The following is a 17,201-nucleotide window of genomic DNA, read 5'->3' on the forward strand; positions in this document are numbered from 1 at the left end:
ATCACAGCGGGGAGTCATATCCTAGCTTGTTCCTCCCTGCCCCCTTTTACAGCTGAAAATAATCAATAACAACTGTCTGAAACAGGGAGACAAAAGCAATTTTACAGGCTGTGGGATCATGACTCATATTTTCACTTGCATGGTGGCTGAGCACAAAAAACCCACAAGGCTGTGTTTCCCAGGAGCTGCAGTGGAAAATCACCTCTGACCCATCAGGGACCCAGGACAGAGGAGCCACCATTGTTAGGACAAGCTCCTGCATCCCCTCCTTTTGCCATGATCCTGCAGTGATGCTTTGCTGGGAAGAAATGAAAATAAACACAGTGCAGCCAGGTTGAGAGCAGCATTATCAATCCTGCTTTATGCAAGCGAGTGCTGATTGAACTGCCTGGGAGCAATAAGCCCCAGGAAGGCAGCAGTGGTTGTTATTCTGCTGGTAATTGGTGGTTTCAGCCGCTGTAGGCAGCAGAAGGGACTTGTCTGGGGTTTCCTGGGGTGGCAACAGTGCTGGAGAAGATTTCTATCCAGATACTCATCCAGAAAGGGCCACCCTCCTCCCCTGACAGCTACCTGCTCAGGTAGAACCATCCTCTCTCGTGCATGTCTGCATGCAGCTGTTTTGCCTTTAGAAGCAGCAGCAGCAGCGAATGAGACACTGGCAACAGCCTAACCAGGGCCAGTTTCCTCTGTGGCAACCATATTTCAAGAGCCGATAACAAAAACTAGCGTTTCCCAGCCGGCTCACTGCCACACTGGCTTCCCCAGAGTCTGGGGAGTTTGTTGGGGAGGGGAAGACGCAGCCTCATGTCTCTGCATTGGCATCACCAATGAGGGAAAAGCCCAGCACCTTGGGGAGTTGCCCAGCCTCACAAAAAAATTAGCTATATTGCTCCTTTCTGCCCCAAAACAACCAGTCCTGGCCTCTGAAAGGTGGTAGCCAGCACAGTGGCGCATAGCGAACTGATGTATTGGCTCCCACCCCAGACTTTCAGGATGACTGTACTGACCCATGTACTGAGAAACATGCTTTTTTGGTGGCCGGATCCCCTCTCCCCCACCACATTTCCTTCCTGATCGCTCTTCTGCAGCAGCACGTGTAGGTGTGAGTCAGCCATGACCCTTTGCTGTTCCTCTCTGGGTTGGTTTGTTATTGCAAAGCTGGTGGGGGGAAAAAATCCTGACCTCTTCATTAAAAAAAAAAGCTAAAACACCTGGAAAAAAGTAAAAAAAGAAAAAACAGAAGCTACTAAGGCTGTGGCCAGATTTACTCCCTGCCTGCTTGGGAATGGGTGCCAAGGAGCTGTTTGGGTCCAAACCTGACTCTGGCTCAGGCTCAGTGCAGACTGATGCTCTTTGCATCAGGTTATCCGTTTCAAGGCAGCATGGCTGGGGTGATATGCTGGTCTGCAAAAAGACTGACCCATCTCAGCTACACATAGGGCTGGTGAGCCTGCCTGGTGTTGTAGCAAAATATCCCATGAAGATGAGGCCCTAGAGAAGATATTTTCCTGAAGCCCTGGATAGATCTGCACATCCCTGGTTAGACAAGCTCCCCATCTACCCCAGGTTAATATGCACCCCATCTTCTCAGCAAGGTCTGTTACACACATGCTAGCTTCTGGTGCTCACAGTGTGTAGGTAGGGATGGTGTCACATTGCTGGAACTTTGACCAGATGTGTTCACCAAGCTGGTGGTGGTGACCAAGGGCTGGCAATGGGCCCTGCCGGGGATGCTCATCGCCCTGCACATAATCATGCATAACCAAAGGGCTTTGAAGGCAGAGGCAGCAATCTGATGCACAGCGCTTGCCTACAGCAGATGCTTTCAAATATGCTTTATCCAGACTGACAACCTCCTCTCTTCCATCTCCTTTGGCCCCACCACAGTCAGCAGTTACTCCAGGTGTCCAGCAGTGCTTTTGACTTGTAAGTCTCTGCATGGGGAAAGGTTTCATTTCCAAAGTACTGCTGCTGCCACCAGCTTCACTGGGCATGTAGCGAAGCTGGGACTGGAAGGTGCAGGAGGAAGGCAGCAGAGACAGCTGGGCATGAAAAGCCCCCACAATGCTAGTGAAGAAATTGGCACTTCAAGGATGATGTTGCAGTCAGGAAGTGGTTCAAGAAAGAGTGCAAAGGTTCAAATCAAGACCCCGTCACCACTTTTTCCTTTAATGCCTCTAACTGCATGAGATTCTGGAGAATGATGTTATTCCTGGTACAGAGCTACCGCTTCCTGCTCTTGCTGAAGATTTTAACACAGAGGAGAAGCAAAGAGAAACGTTGAAAATCCAAGAAACAAATCATAAAAATGAGGGCAAAGCCCAGCTCTGAAAGGCTCCAGGAAATCCTGCTCTGCTTGCCCATGCGACAGAGCCACTGAGGTACTGCAGCAGCAAAGCCAATAAAAGAGACCGATCCTTCTTACTGCTATGCACAGGCAGCAAATGACTCCCAAATATCGTGTCTGGCAGCATCTCTCTGGAAACTGGCCAGGTATGAGCCATCATACTTCCAGCTTCAGCCAAAAGTTGGATATTTTGGTGGAAACACCTTGTGGAATAGGCTGCTCAGAAGCAACGCGTTGCATGCACCAAGGGTGTTCAGCGAAGTCAGCAGCAAAGCCCTTCCTGATTTCAAGGCAGACATGAGCTCACACTAAAAGATCTAAACCCTGGATGCTCTATGTGTCCTTCAGGGGTGCCAACTGGGTCTGCACTGGCAGCAGCCACCACCCTAAACATCAGCTCTTCAAGAGAAAATCAGAAACGCATCCAATTCCTCCAGCAGGATGTTCAAATGACCACGCCAGTAATGTGAATGTCCTCAAACAACAGACTGGAAGAGCTACTGAAGGGGAATTTCTCCTCCTTTCAGCCTGAACTCTTACTTCTGCTGACTTCACATGAAAGAATCCAGATGTTAAAAATTGCAGCCATGCCAAAGAGCTGGCCCGTGTCTGGTGTGTGACACTTCTCTGCTTTCCTGGCTGGGCTGGGCTGTGAAGCAGCTTGGGAGCAAAAACCTAGCTGAGCAACAGCTTGCATTAGCTGAATGACTGCTAGCAGCCATAGCAACTCCCAAACCAAAAAGAAAAATCTCACCTGGAGTAAACCAGGATGATGGTTGATTTAAAAAAATAGACTGAGCAAACATCACACCCTTCATAGCTATGAAAATTAAAATGAAATTTTTAAAAAGCTAATAAAAGACATGCTTGGAAAGGGTATTTGTAAAATGGTTGACCCCCGCTTCTCTTCATGAGATCTGATCTTGATCTGATTGCAATCACAGAGACATGGTGCGATAGCTCGCATGACTGGAATATGGACATGGATGGCTACAGGCTTTTCAGGAAAGACACACCAGCAAGGCGAGGTGGGGGAGTTGCTCTTTATGTGAGGGAGCAACTGGAATGCATAGAGCTCTGCCTAGGAGTGGAAGGAGAACAAGTTGAGAGCTTGTGGGTAAAAATTAAAGGACAGCCAAATATGGGTGACACTGTTGTGGGCATTTGCTACAGGCCACCTGATCAAGAAGAGGAAGCTGATGAAGCCTTCTACAGACAGCTGGAAGTAGCCTTACAATCACAGGGCCTGGTTCTCATGGGGGACTTCAATCACCCTGATATTTGCTGGAAAAGCAACACAGTGAGCCATGCACGATCCAGATGGTTCCTGCAGAGCATCAAGGACAACTTTTTGATGCAAGTGGTGGAGGAGCCAATGAGGTGAGATGTGCTGCTTGACCTTATCCTAACAAACAAGGAAGGGCTGGTTGAGGATGTGAGAGTTGGGGTTAGCCTTTGCTGCAGTGACCGTGAGATGGTCGAGTTCAGGATACTGCATGGTAGAAGCAGAGCAACAAGTAGGATTACAATGCTGGACTTCAAGAGGGCCAACTTTGGCCTCTTCAAAGACCTGCTTGGAGGAATCCCATGGGCAAGGGCTCTGGACAGCAGCGGGTCCAAAACAGTTGGACAGTATTCAAGAACCACTTCCTCCGAGCTCAAGATCAGTGCATCCCTAGGAAGAAGAAGTCAGGCAGAGGAGCCAGGAGACCCACATGGATGAGCAAAGAGCTTCTAGAGAAACTCAAATGGAAGAGGGAGGTTCACAGTATGTGGAAAAAAGGACTGGCCACTTGGGAGGAATATAGGAATGCTGTCAGGGTATGCAGAGATGCAATGACGAAGGCCAAGGCCCACTTAGAACTAAATCTGGCTTCTTTAAATACATCAGCAGTAAAAGGAAGACTGGGGACACAGTGGGCCCACTGCTGAACAAGGAAGGGGCCCTGGCAACGCAGGATGCAGAAAAGGCAGAGTTACTGAATGCCACCTTAGCTTCAGTCTTTACTGCTAAGGCTGGCTCTCAGGCATCACAGCCCCCAGAGGTAAGAGAGAAAATCCGAAAGAAGGGAGACTTACCATCAGTTGAGAAGGATTGGGTCAGAGATCACCTATGCAAACTGGATCCTCACAAATCCATGGGCCACAATGAGATGCATCCACGAGTGCTGAGGGAGCTGGCGGATGTTCTTGCTGAGCCACTCTCCATCATCTTTGAAAGGTTGCGGAGGACAGGAGAGGTGTCCGAGGACTGGAGGAAAGCAAATGTCACTCCAATTTTCAAAAAGGGCAAGAAGGAAGATACAAAAAAATATAGGCCAATCAGCCTCACCTCCATCCCTGGAAAGGTGATGGAGCAGTTCATCCTGGAGGTCATCTCCAGGCTTGTAGAAGATAAGATGGTTATGGATTCACCAAGGGAGGATCATGCTTGACCAACCTGACAGCCTTCTATGATGGTGTGACTGTCTGGGTCAATGAAGGGAGATCAGTGGATGTTGTCTATCTTGACTTCAGTGAGGCATTCGACACTGCCTCCCACAGCATCCTCACAGGTAAGCTGAGGGAGTGTTGGTTGGATGAGTGGACAGTGAGGTGGATAGAGAACTGCCTCAACAACACAACTCAGAGGGTCATGATCAATGGAGCAGAGTCTGGATGGAGGCCTGTAACTAGTGGTGTTCCCCAGGGGTCTGTGCTGGGTCCAGTCCTGTTCAACATATTCATCAGTGACCTGGATGATGGGATAGAGTATAACCTCAGCAAGTTTGCTGATGACACCAAGCTGGGAGGAGTGGCTGGATACACCAGAAGGCTGTGCTGCCATCCAATGAGACCTGGACAGGCTGGAGAGCTGGGCCAAGGGGAACCTGATGAAATTCAACAAGAGTAAGTGCAAGGTCCTGCACCTGGGGAGGAACAACCCCATGCACCAGTACAAGCCAGAGGCTGAACTACTGGAAAGTGGCTCTATTAAGAAGGACCTGGGAGTGCTTGTGGACAGCAAGCTGACCATGAGCCAGCACTGTGCCCTTGTGGCCAAGAAGGCCAATAGTATCTTGGGCTGCATTAAAAGGAGCCTGGCCAGCAGATCGAGAGAGGTTATCCTCCCCCTCTACTCTGCCCTAGTGAGACCACATCTGGAGTAGTGGGTCCAGTTTTGGGCCCCCCAGTTTAAGAAGGATAGGGAGCTGCTTGAGCAAGTCCAGCAGAGAGCTACCAAGATGATCAGGGGACTGGAGCATCTCCCTTATGAGGAAAGGCTGATAGACTTGGATTTGTTTAGCCTGGACAAAAGAAAACCTATAAATATCTAAAGGGTGGGTGTTAGGACGATGGGACTAGGCTCTTTTCAATAGTGCCCAGTGACAGGACAAGGAGCAATGGGCACAAATTGAAACACCAAAATTCCACCTAAACATGAGGAAAAACTTCTTTGCTGTGAGGGTAACAGAACAGGAGAACAGGCTGCCCAGGGGGGTTGTGGAGTCTCCTTCCCTGGAGACATTCAAAACCTGCCTGGATGCATTCCTGTGCCCCCTCCTCTGGGTGTCCCTGCTCAAGCAGGGGAGGGGGAGGACAAGATGATCTCCAGAGGTCCCTTTCAAACCCTACCATTCTGTGATTCTTTGGGTCTCTGTTCAAAGTAATGGGGCTGTGAGACCCTGCACGGCCATGAAGGAGGCTGCTTTCATCAGCCATTCAGGCTAGGCTGAGCAAGATCTTGTGCAAGAGGTAACCCTGGAGGGGTCAATTCATCCAGTAACAGATATATACATATTATTAACAAATAGGCCTGTTCACAGTGGAAAAGACCAGGCAGGACCATACATCCCCAGGTGACACTCGCTGGTGTCTACTAGCCACCAGCACTGATGAAAAATGACCCCAGATGGGGCATTTGTGCTTAGCTGGGCACTGTGGGGCTTGTACTGCTTCAAGGCTTTCAAGGTCTCCAGCCCCCGTTTGGCTGAAAACAGCTTGCCCACTGCCACCCTTGCCCAGGCAGTGTGCTCACCGTACTGGGAGAGTTGATTGCATTCTTTAAATGCAAAAGTATTTTGACAGGCAGCCTTATGGCAAATGATATTAACGAAAAGCAGCTGCATCATGTCTGTAAATAGGATCCTCACAGCATTTTGCCCTAATAGAGTAAAATCAGAAGATAGGAATTTTATAGAGATATATATATAGACTTGCAGTCTCAAATCTAAACTTTACTGTCAGGACAGCACCATTGGTTGAAGAGGGAGGGTTTAGAGATGATCATTTATTGAAATAACTTATTCAGATGTGTTCACTAAGACTTGAAGCCCACCTGAGGCTTTGCTCTGTCCACACCTTCCTGGCTTTAAGGGGGATCCGAGCACACAGCATCTGCTCCTGCCCCCCCAGCACACTTCAGCCCTCCAGCTCTGCTGGGCTAGGACTGCCAGGCAAACCCTCAGCTGCCATCACACCAGCATCTGGGGACAATGGCCTTTGGTCAGGGCATCACTGGATCAGAAGTCAACCTGCATCTGAATGACCCAGCCTCTGCAAAATAACTCAACAAATGGAGGCATCAAGTGACCTCAAACAGCCTTAAACATCTTCCCCTGCCTCCAGTCATGCTGTAAATCCCTCTGGCAAGAGGGATACACTTTATATCACACAAACCGCTTCACTCCCAGCCCTCCCTCGCTCCCCCAGGCTGGTTTCTCTGCTAGGCCCCTCCTCCCCATTGACCTACCCGAGCTCTGGCTAGTGGTTCAGTCCTGGCTCCTGTCTACCAGGCTTATCTCCATCTGGGTTTGTGTTGTACAGACAAGGAGAAATCCAGCTTAACCTTCCTCACTAACCATGCATGCATCCCAGTAAAAACTTGGTCAACAATACAAAGTGAGCATAAGCCAGGACCATGGTGTCTGCCCAATCCCAGCCATCTCCATCCAGGACAACAGCAGGTCCTCCAGCAGGTGGATGTGGACACAGGTGCACAGAGAAGCAGAAGCCTGTGTGAGAGGCAAGGAGCATTGCTGTGGGGTAGGGTACCTTGCCCATCCCACCCCACACCTGCAGGCACTGGGGCAAAACTCCCACCAATTTCCAAGTGGCCTTTCCTTCCCAGGCAGTTTTGCAGCCAGCAAAAATGGTTGAGAAATGGCATTTACACCTGTTTCTAAGGGGACAGTCTCCTGTGGAAGGAAGGAGCAAGAACCAAAGCATAAACCTCAAGTATTAGGTTAACAGTAGGCACATGAATAATGAGCATGGCCACCACAGAGTGATACCAGCTTCCTCTGTCTCTGCCAGCTTCTTCTCTTTCAGAAAGCTGTCAAGTTGTCCACAGTCAGAGTTACTCTTGCTTCAAAAGCCTGGGCTTTAGGACTGTCTTTTTGGGAAGTCTCTTCAAAATGAAGACAACAATGTAAGTAAATAAGCACTGCCTACATGCAATGGCTTGTTATGAAAATGAGGAAAACAATTATCTTCTATGCAGTTATTACTGAGTTGGTGTTCCTGCATGTTATACTGCTGGTAATTACTAGGGATTTTGTGTAAGAAGAAAACAATGATTTTTGGACCAGCTCCTGACAACACTACTGGACATGAACACAGGAACCAGCACCAGGTCAGGCCAATGGTCCATCTAGCCCACTAGCTTTGCCTCCTACAGCAGCCATGAGCAAATGACCAGGGAAGAATAAGAACAAGACAACCACATAAGGTATTTACACCAGAGTGCTCTCCTGCCTTCTTCTGGTTTCAGCACAGAGGTTTTCTGAACCAGATGTGATTTCTGCTCAGTGACACCTGCCACGTAAACACACTGCACTCCTGAAGCAGACTCCCTTTTTCAAACACTTGCCCAGGTTCCTCTTGAGCCAGTGTAAATTTTGAGCATACAAAAAACCCCAGACAGGGAGCTCCACAGACCCACTGCCTGCTGTGTAAAAACCACAACGTTGTGTGTTGTGCTTCTGGCTTTGAGGGGTTCCCTTTGAAGACTCCCACTTCTGGCTTTTCCAGGCTACTCGTGATTTTGTAGACCTCTGTCACACCTCTCTTCAGTGATTTCATTCCAAATTGTGAGTTGTACCTCATGCAACTGTTCCTAAGACTGAAACTGCTCAGTGTGGATCCTTATTGTCGTCTTCTGCATCTTTTGCAGTTCTCCTCTGTCCTTTTTAGATAAGGAAACCTGAACCATGTGCACTAATGAAGATATGGATAGACCATGGATTTAGAGTGCCATAAAGATGTACTTTATTACTTTCCTTGCCATGTTTGGTGTGTGATGGGCTTTGACCAGTACCCACCACTACCTACATCAACCCAAAGATCCTGCTCCAGAGCAGCGCCAGATTACACTACCTTCTCCCCACACTGTACGATTTTCCAGCTATTGTCATTCATGTTTAGCTCCCATTTTACTTGGCCTTCCACAACCCTTCTGAACTTCCCCCAGGCTGCCCATGTCCTCATCACCACAACCCTCAAACTTCGTCTCATGAGCAAGCTGTTCCATTCCACTACTCGCCTCCAGTTCAGCATGAATACATTGAACATCATCTTGGTTCCTGTAAGAAACGGCCCTGTGCTTACCTGCCTAGGACTCAAGATGACGAGTGAGAACAATGGTCCAAATAACAAAAGTCTGATTTCTGTTACAGAGCATTTGGCTTTTTTCAAAAATATGTGTCTCAAACCTTTCCTGAGAGCCTGAGTGGTTAGGGACAAGAGCTGCTCATTGAATTTTTCCATATATTTATGTAACACATCTCAGATGCTCTTTTTCTCTGCAGTAGCTGCATGAGTCAGTGTAGAAGGCTCCTGGAGCTGAGTTTCAGAGGTTATCCTTTTTCCCCCCAGACACCAGCCCAGGGGGATATGATGCAGCTGGTATAAGTACTGAGCTCTTCTAGCTCTTTATCCCATTTCTTAAATACCAGACTATTTCTCCTCCAAGGCTGTGTTTATAAAGATTTTCAAATCTTAACATGAACAAAAATTCCCCAGAGTAGAGGCTGGCATCATGCCACACTATATATCATTATAAAAGACGAATTCCAGACACTGGGATATTCAGAACAGACCAGAGATAAAAGGAAGAAACACAAGGGGAATTTAAAGAGAAGTAGGTGCAAGGGTTGTTTAATATAATGTTAAAGCAGCACTTGTGTATTTAAGCAAATGCTGAGTGAATAAATGAAATGCTGGTTCTAACGTTTTTCTTTTACACAATTCAGGCCCTTTCATTGCATGGAACTCCCTTCTGGGGACAGAAACAATAACATCAGCCCCAAAGCACCACATTTATCTGCTCACCCTCACAGAACTACAGCCACATGGGTATTCTGGCAGTTGTTTAGCCCTTGGAGACATGCATGGTGTAAACATACTGTATCTAGAAATAAGCTATCCACAGTGTTTTTGAAACCACTATAGCACACGAAGTCATGGAAGAGATACAGACCTAGGGAAAAAAAAAAGCCACTCAAATATTTCTGTGCATCAGTTTTCCAGCAGGTTTTTCATCAGGTTGTTCCTGGGATGCAGGAGTGGGCCAGGGCTCCTGCCTGCAGCTCCCAGTTTGACACTGACCATGAAATCCTTCCAGCTCTGATGCCCCTCAGTGAACTGCAGGCCCTCCATTTACAAAAACACTCTGGCACAGAGCTTTTTCGTCTTTGTTTATATACCCTTCTTTCCCCCTTCTCCTCTGCAGAGGAGCACAGGAAGTCATTTCAGCACACCTCAGCCAGCAAGAGGAGTGCAGTGGGTGAAGCCCATCATTTACTGCTTCAGCTGATCTACACGAGACTGGGTGCAGCACCGTTCTTGCCCAGCTGGGTTGCTGGCTGAAGTGTGCAACTGCTTTATTACAGGTGAGCTGTAGGTCTGAAATTATGCTGGCCTCTAACGCTTTTTTTCCCTAGCATTGTGAAACTGGGAGAGGCAATGTCTTGATCATTTGCGTTTATCCTATTAACTGCAGTGCATTAGGGCACAACCCTGTACACTCATCAGTTAAGAAGGTAAAGGATAACTACATTACATAGGAGCCTCCTCTCTAGACAGACACTTTGGGAATGGATGTAAACAGGATGGCATATAAAGATATATATTCTCTGGCATACTTCCCATTTAGCGAACATGGCTTAAGGATTTCCCGAATAGAAAGCTGCCCTGTGTGAACAGCCATGGACAAAGCTGTAGTCTGCGAGTCTCCCTATCCTCACTTGACCTCTGATCTCCTACAGAGATCAAAGTTCCTTCAAGTCCTCTCCTGGTGTAGATGAGGGACAATACAGCACACTGAATGCAACCACAGCTTTCTTTGTGGAGAGGTTAAACTGCAGCAATTTCCCTTCCTTCTCCAGGCAGAAGGCATGGGGACTCAGAGAGTTACCCAATACAAAACAAACAGGGAACTCATTTCATCAAGTGCCCTTATTCTTTGGAGGCATGAAAGGTGAAGGACTGAATCATAGAGGTGGAGAATTAAGAACTCTAATTATTAAATACCATTAAAATTTCAGTGCAAAACTCATCTGTGTAATTAGGTCAGTATTAATTACCCACAGTGAATGATTCAGATCTCTCTGGTGTTAAAGAGCAGCTACATACAAACATTCTAAAACAGGGGAAATCCAAAACAGACCGAGAACACGAAAAAATAAACCAGGGTAAAGGATAGACAACTCTTAATCACCCAACTGAGAGCAGAACTAGGAGGTTTCACATTCTCTCTTGTTCTAAAACACACTCAGAACACGGGAAAAGCATATACACACATGAGGACCCTCACGAGTGCTGGAACTGTTTGGAAAGTGGGATAAAGGACCAGGTGTCATCTGAGAAGCACTACACTGGGTCCATGCCAGTTCCTCCTCCCAAGACACAGGCACATATTTCACTCCTTGAGCAGGGAAGCTTTCTAGCAGGCAGCTGCAACTACATCACACAGCATGGCTCAGGCAACTCACAAGAGAGCTGGAAAATATGACAAATTTTGGCGCATGCAAATGCAATTTTGGTGTAGCAAATAGTAGGAAATCAGTTCCAAAGTTAGATCAAATGTGAATATGTTGAAAAAGTTTGAGGTGCCTCAATTACAGGTCCAAAGACAACCCCTCCATAATGCCCCTATGGTGGCATTAACTGTCCAGCAGCTCTAAACCCAATTTTCTTGCACTTAGTATTCTTTCACTTGTAGCTAAAATGGTTTCTCTTTATTTCCTCCGAGGAAAAAAGGACAGGATTTAAAAAAAAAAATAATCAGGAAGCTAGAAGAAGATAAATGAATAATCAGCATCAAATAAGAACTACTGACACATAACACATGAAGGTACACTTCATGGAAGGTAAAAACCAGCTCTGTTCAATGTATCATATAATCGATAACTGAATACCCATAAAACTTTCCATTTTTCCTGTTATACTTTGTTACTAAAAGATCACAAGGCCATCAAGGTTTAAGCTACATCACCAATGGGGTGGATCACCAACATCCGCTGGGGATGGTGGAATAGTCCATTCCAAAAAGACATAGATAGTAAAATAGAGATACCCTTCATGCTAAATCCACATGCCATATGGATTTTCAGGTGGCAACACCTCCCTCCGTGTATGTTTTTGTCCATGCCAAGAGTGCTTCAGTAGCACTGCAAGGCTTTTACTAAGTAGGGATAGAAGTTGCAGGAGAACAGCATAGTATGCTATACATACATCCCAGTTCTCACACAACACGGGGTTTTGCTCAAACACCATTTTGAGATCTGTGATCCTAAGGGTCTCAGCTCTCAGGGCAAGAAGCAAGTTTATACTGCTCAAGTAAGTTCTTCAGGCACAGATTTCTGGCTTTGATAAGGAAGGGGGGTTAGTACTTGTGTCCAATCCAAACTGTGAGGGCAGGAGGAAACAACTGATTTCTCATTCTTGGGAATTCCAGATACTGAGTTTTCGTACAGCACATGGTTATGTTGCAAAGCTCTTTGCCAGAGCATGCAGTAAATTTAATAAAACCAGACAAATTCCTGGAAGAGAGTTTTGATGCTCATCGCTAGACATCTTGGTCTAGAAGCAACTTCTAACCATGATTAAAGGCTCTCCCGAGCTACCAGAAGCATTTTGTGCTTCCTCTGAGGGGCCTGAAGGACCAATCTAGCCTTGGTTTGGCCCAATACAGCTCTTCCTGCAGTATAAGTTAGAACAATCCAGGTTATATTTATACAGAGAATGGATGACAGCACTAACAAGAATAATTCTCAGACTAGTTCCAATGAGGAACCTCTCTGAAATCTGAAGGTCACAAGCAAAGCTAGGTTGTACAGCTCTCCTCCCTTGAAAATCATCCAATTTCTAAATATCTTAAAGCATGGCTTAGGTTTCAACTTTTTTGAGAATGATATTCATCATTATCCTTATCTAAACATCATCAATATTTTTGCTATGCACCTGGGATTTTTTCAAAACCAAATAGGACAGATTTAAGCAAAACAGAACAATTCATTCACTGCTTATGTGAAAATAAATGTCAGAGAGGGCAAAGTGGTCAACAACTAACATGATGAAATTTCTCTCTCAGGTCCCTTGGGCAGCTGCCAAACCTACATCTAAAGCAGAAGTCTGTTTCCTCACGTACCAGGAAGATTGAAGGGAAAGGAAAACAAATTCCTTTGATTTTACACCTTCAAAAAAATATTCCCCCACACTATGCATAACAAGGGATCCATCTTAACATGGGGTCTTTTGTTCCTTCAGCTTCGGCTATGATTTCCTACCCTGGCTGTTGCTTACCTGAAAGCTTTTGTAATGTCTGTAGTGGGGACTTTTGTGTGTCATGTCTGTTCCCCCCGCCCCTTTTTTTTTTAAAAATCATTTGTATATGCTTGAACATGAGGCATCAAGAAATGCAAACTGTGATGCAGACATTAGAAAAGAAGAAAACCTCAAGAGATATATTTTCTTCAATAATGTTATTGAAGAATATTTAAAACAGCAGTAAAATTTTCACCTAAATTTGGAAATTTTTAGTTTTGCCCTTCCTCACAAGGTGAGCTTTCAGGTTTGACTTCTGTGCCGAGTTGACAGATGCTAGCCTCCCGACTCAGCTGAGGAGTTATATAGAGCAAACATAATTCCCACAACTGTTTCCAGCTCCATCACAACAGCTTACAATCTGTTACAGGATACCAGGAAAATAAGAGCATGAAATAACAAAAACATTAAGAAACTGAGTGATCCTACAGATGAGAAAACAGGAAAGAGGTGACTTGAAGGACAACATAATTTTCTGAAGTTACAACTCAAATTCATTGTACAGATGAACGGCTTGTCTTCTTAAAAGGAAGTCACAGGTTTTAAGGAGGACTTTCAAATCACACATGCATTCCTGTTGCTCTGTCAGCATAATGCACATGTGGTGTCTCCAAAAAAGATTAAATTCAGACCATCATGAGATAATTGACTTTCCTGGAAGAGTAGGGATACCACAGTGGCGGTAGTTGGAGTAGGGGGGAAAAACAGATGACATTTTTCAGCTACACAAGGAAACACAAATGAATGAATCATGTGTACCCCCCTTGCACAGGAGAAACAGCAGAATGCAGAATTCAGTCAAAATTTAGCCAGAGGGATGGAGGAAGGGGGGAAAGGACACAAAAATACAGCCAGAACAAATACTAAGCTGCCGCTCTTGGCTTTAAAAGCTAACGGGATATTCAGGGATTACTTCTAACCCGTGTAGAAACTCTCTCCAAATTTCCCGAGAGCAGTTTTGTTTAAAGAAGTGACAATGGCAGTGACAGTAGAAAAGCTAACTTCAAAATCATAAAAGTTTACAGTTTCATTTGCAGCTCAGCACTTTCCCCCCCCACTGTTTGAAACAGTTTGAATCAGGCTCTGATAGAAGCCAGCGATTTTTTGTTTTTTCAAAAGCTGAATTACCAGGTGAACTCCCAGTGAACACTGCCCAAACTCTCACCTCCATAGTCCAAGGGTCTGTCGCTGGACATGAAGCTATAAAAATCAAGTACCTTAAGACTATCCAGTCAGAGGGAACCAAAATCCATCTGCTAGAGAGGGGAATACCCATCCAAACCAGTGAATCCAAAGAGTTATTTTTGTTTCTCAGTAAACCTGGAGGTTTACTGGAGCGGGAAGCACTTCATCTCCACCAACAGCTGAGACAACATGGGATAGAGGGGACAAAGACATGACAATAAGGCAAGAAATATAGATGTATTTAGATAGGGAGCTCAGCAGCAAAGACTGAAAGAGTGATACATGTCACTGCTTGAAGAAGCAGAGATAAGTCAAGGAGCCTAGAGATGAGAGGACTGACTGGCAATTTTCTCTCTATAAAATTTGAGATTTTATAGATTCTATCTTGGTAAATCTTTGACAGGAAATTCAGTATGTATTCATATGAATCCCCTCTCAGAAGAGAGCAGGGTAAGACAGAGAGAAGGGAGCAGTAACTTTACAGAACTCAACCAACAGCAACAGGAGAGATCCCAAAAGCAGAAATCCCATCTCTTCCTTGTACTTTGGGTCTGAATGAATTCCCTTTATGCCACCACAAAACTGACATCCCAGTACACCTAAGGTCAGAACTGGGTGATGCTTGTCAGGCCTCTGCAATCATAACATATACCAGACATGCTACTGCTGACCTGAACAAAAAATTTGGGCTACAAACTTATATGGGCAAGTTTTGAGGCCTCCCTCCACAGTTCTTCAGAGAACAAAGATGCTGTATGCTGCCAAGTGCCCCAGGCCCTGCAGCAGGGAAGGATGCTGAGTTATAAGCCTGTAACTCATGGTTTGAAGTCCTTAGGCTGGAGGGCAATTTAAAGAAGGAGGAGGGGGGGGTGGGGAAAGATAACTGCAATCACACACAAATATGGAAAACAGAGCAAAATTTGAGATCACACATGTTTGTTCCATCCTTACATAAATTTTAACAGACCCTGAAGTGAAGGCTGACACTCAAAGACCAGCTTAGGTCCAATTCACCTTCTTCAGTCAGATGTTAGACAGGGCACAAATGTTTTCATTGACAAATGAAAACAGACTGAATCTTTTGAAAAGGCTGGCGTGCAAACTCCATGAGGTGCTGTTCAGCCATCCCTCAGCAGAGACTAGCCAGTTGTTTACACACTACTTTGAGCAGGCTGGGTCAATATAAAGAATATAAGCTGTCATTAGCAACCAAAGACCTGGTCTGAGCACAACAAAAGAAAAGAAAAACTGACCTACTCAGTACTTCATCATGCCTGACATTTAGAAAGGTTGCTTATGTCTTCACAACATAAGGTTGGTAATATGATGTGGAGCTACAGGAGAACAGGACATCAGAATGCTCCTGTGAGGTTAAGATCAAGACTGGCTCTTTCCAACCCTGCCTTTACTCAGCTTTCCTTACCACTAGCAGATGTCTCTGCATAGCATAGGGCTTGTTGGCCATGACTCGGCTTCCAGAACTGCACTCGCTTTACTAAGTTCTCGCTCCCACTCCCGTTCTCATCTTCATCCAGTAAGGAACAAGGCAACAGCTTTAAAAAGTTTGAGGAAGAGGCTGAAGAGAATTTAAGAGTGATGTTTTGTGCTCACACTGATTGATACTCCTCCTTTCAGACCACCTCCGTGCATTATTGTCTGTGAAAGGAATCCATTAAGCAGCTCTCCCAGCCCTATTTGCTTGCTAAGTTTGTTTCATGATTATTGTGTGAGGAGGAAGTAGTTCAGTGCAGACATGAACTCATTTGGATTGGTGCCCTCAGGCAAACACAACTCCAGTGGAAATCTTATGCATATGAGGTGTAATAAGCTGGAAGGGAAATGAGGCCAGATTTCAGGGACTAAACTGCTTACTGTAAGCTAGATCAGCAAAATGGCAGCACCAGGTAAGAGCTAGATTGCTCATTACCCCATCACAAAGTCCAAAATTAAGAATTACCTGCATGAGGATCCTTGCTGAATTGCACATCTAGCACAGAAGTTTTACTAAATTCTAGTCTGCATCTTTCTTGCATTCTCCAGCCAAAACTCTTTTCAAGTTTGGCGTTCAGTGCTTCCAACGCTGAAAAGCAGAAAGGATTGTCAGGAATTCTGTTATCACCAGCCCTGTCAAGTGCCGCACTTCACTCAAGCCTACGTAACAAAACACCAGGCGGGGGGGGGGGGGGGGGGGGGGGGGGGGGGGGGGGGGAGGGGGAAGAAGGGAATCCAAGTGTAAGTGCACACATTCCAAGTAACCAACTGGCAGAAAGATTCTTATTTAGAAAAAAAGGGACTCCATCCTCTAGAAGATAAACATTTTAATTCATGCATTAATTATAGCTCATTTACCTCCCTTATCCAAAGGCCTGTATTTCCTCCTCCCAACTGGATTTAGAAGCACAGGTCTGAGCCTTTATACAAACAAGCTAATGGCTTACCCTGATGCAATGTCATTTAATCACAGAAGCACTTAATTTCCTACTGTACTGAGGAAAGGAAAAAAAAAATAAAGGCTGCATCCACATTCAACCGTCTCATCTAAACACCTCTTATTTCAGTTTTCAAATTCCATTATTCCTGTTATTCTCATTGTAGTCAAATTTCCTCATGCTTTCATCTTAGTAGACTTTCATCTCCCTTAAACTTAAGGCCAAAAAAACCAACCCATTTTTAGCTCCCTGTATTTCCCAAATCACTTTTCATTAAGTCATTCCAAAAAAAGTAATTCATATTTTATAGTAGTTACCAGTTTTGTTCATTGTTTCCGCAACTCTAAATTTACTTCATTGGAAATTAGTCCATATTATTAAAAAAATCCTGATTTAATTACATTACTTCCACTTTTCAAGTACTAGTACTCAAG

Source organism: Phalacrocorax carbo, chromosome 3 (assembly GCF_963921805.1).
Source record: "Phalacrocorax carbo chromosome 3, bPhaCar2.1, whole genome shotgun sequence".
NCBI classification, from domain to species: Eukaryota; Metazoa; Chordata; class Aves; order Suliformes; family Phalacrocoracidae; genus Phalacrocorax; species Phalacrocorax carbo.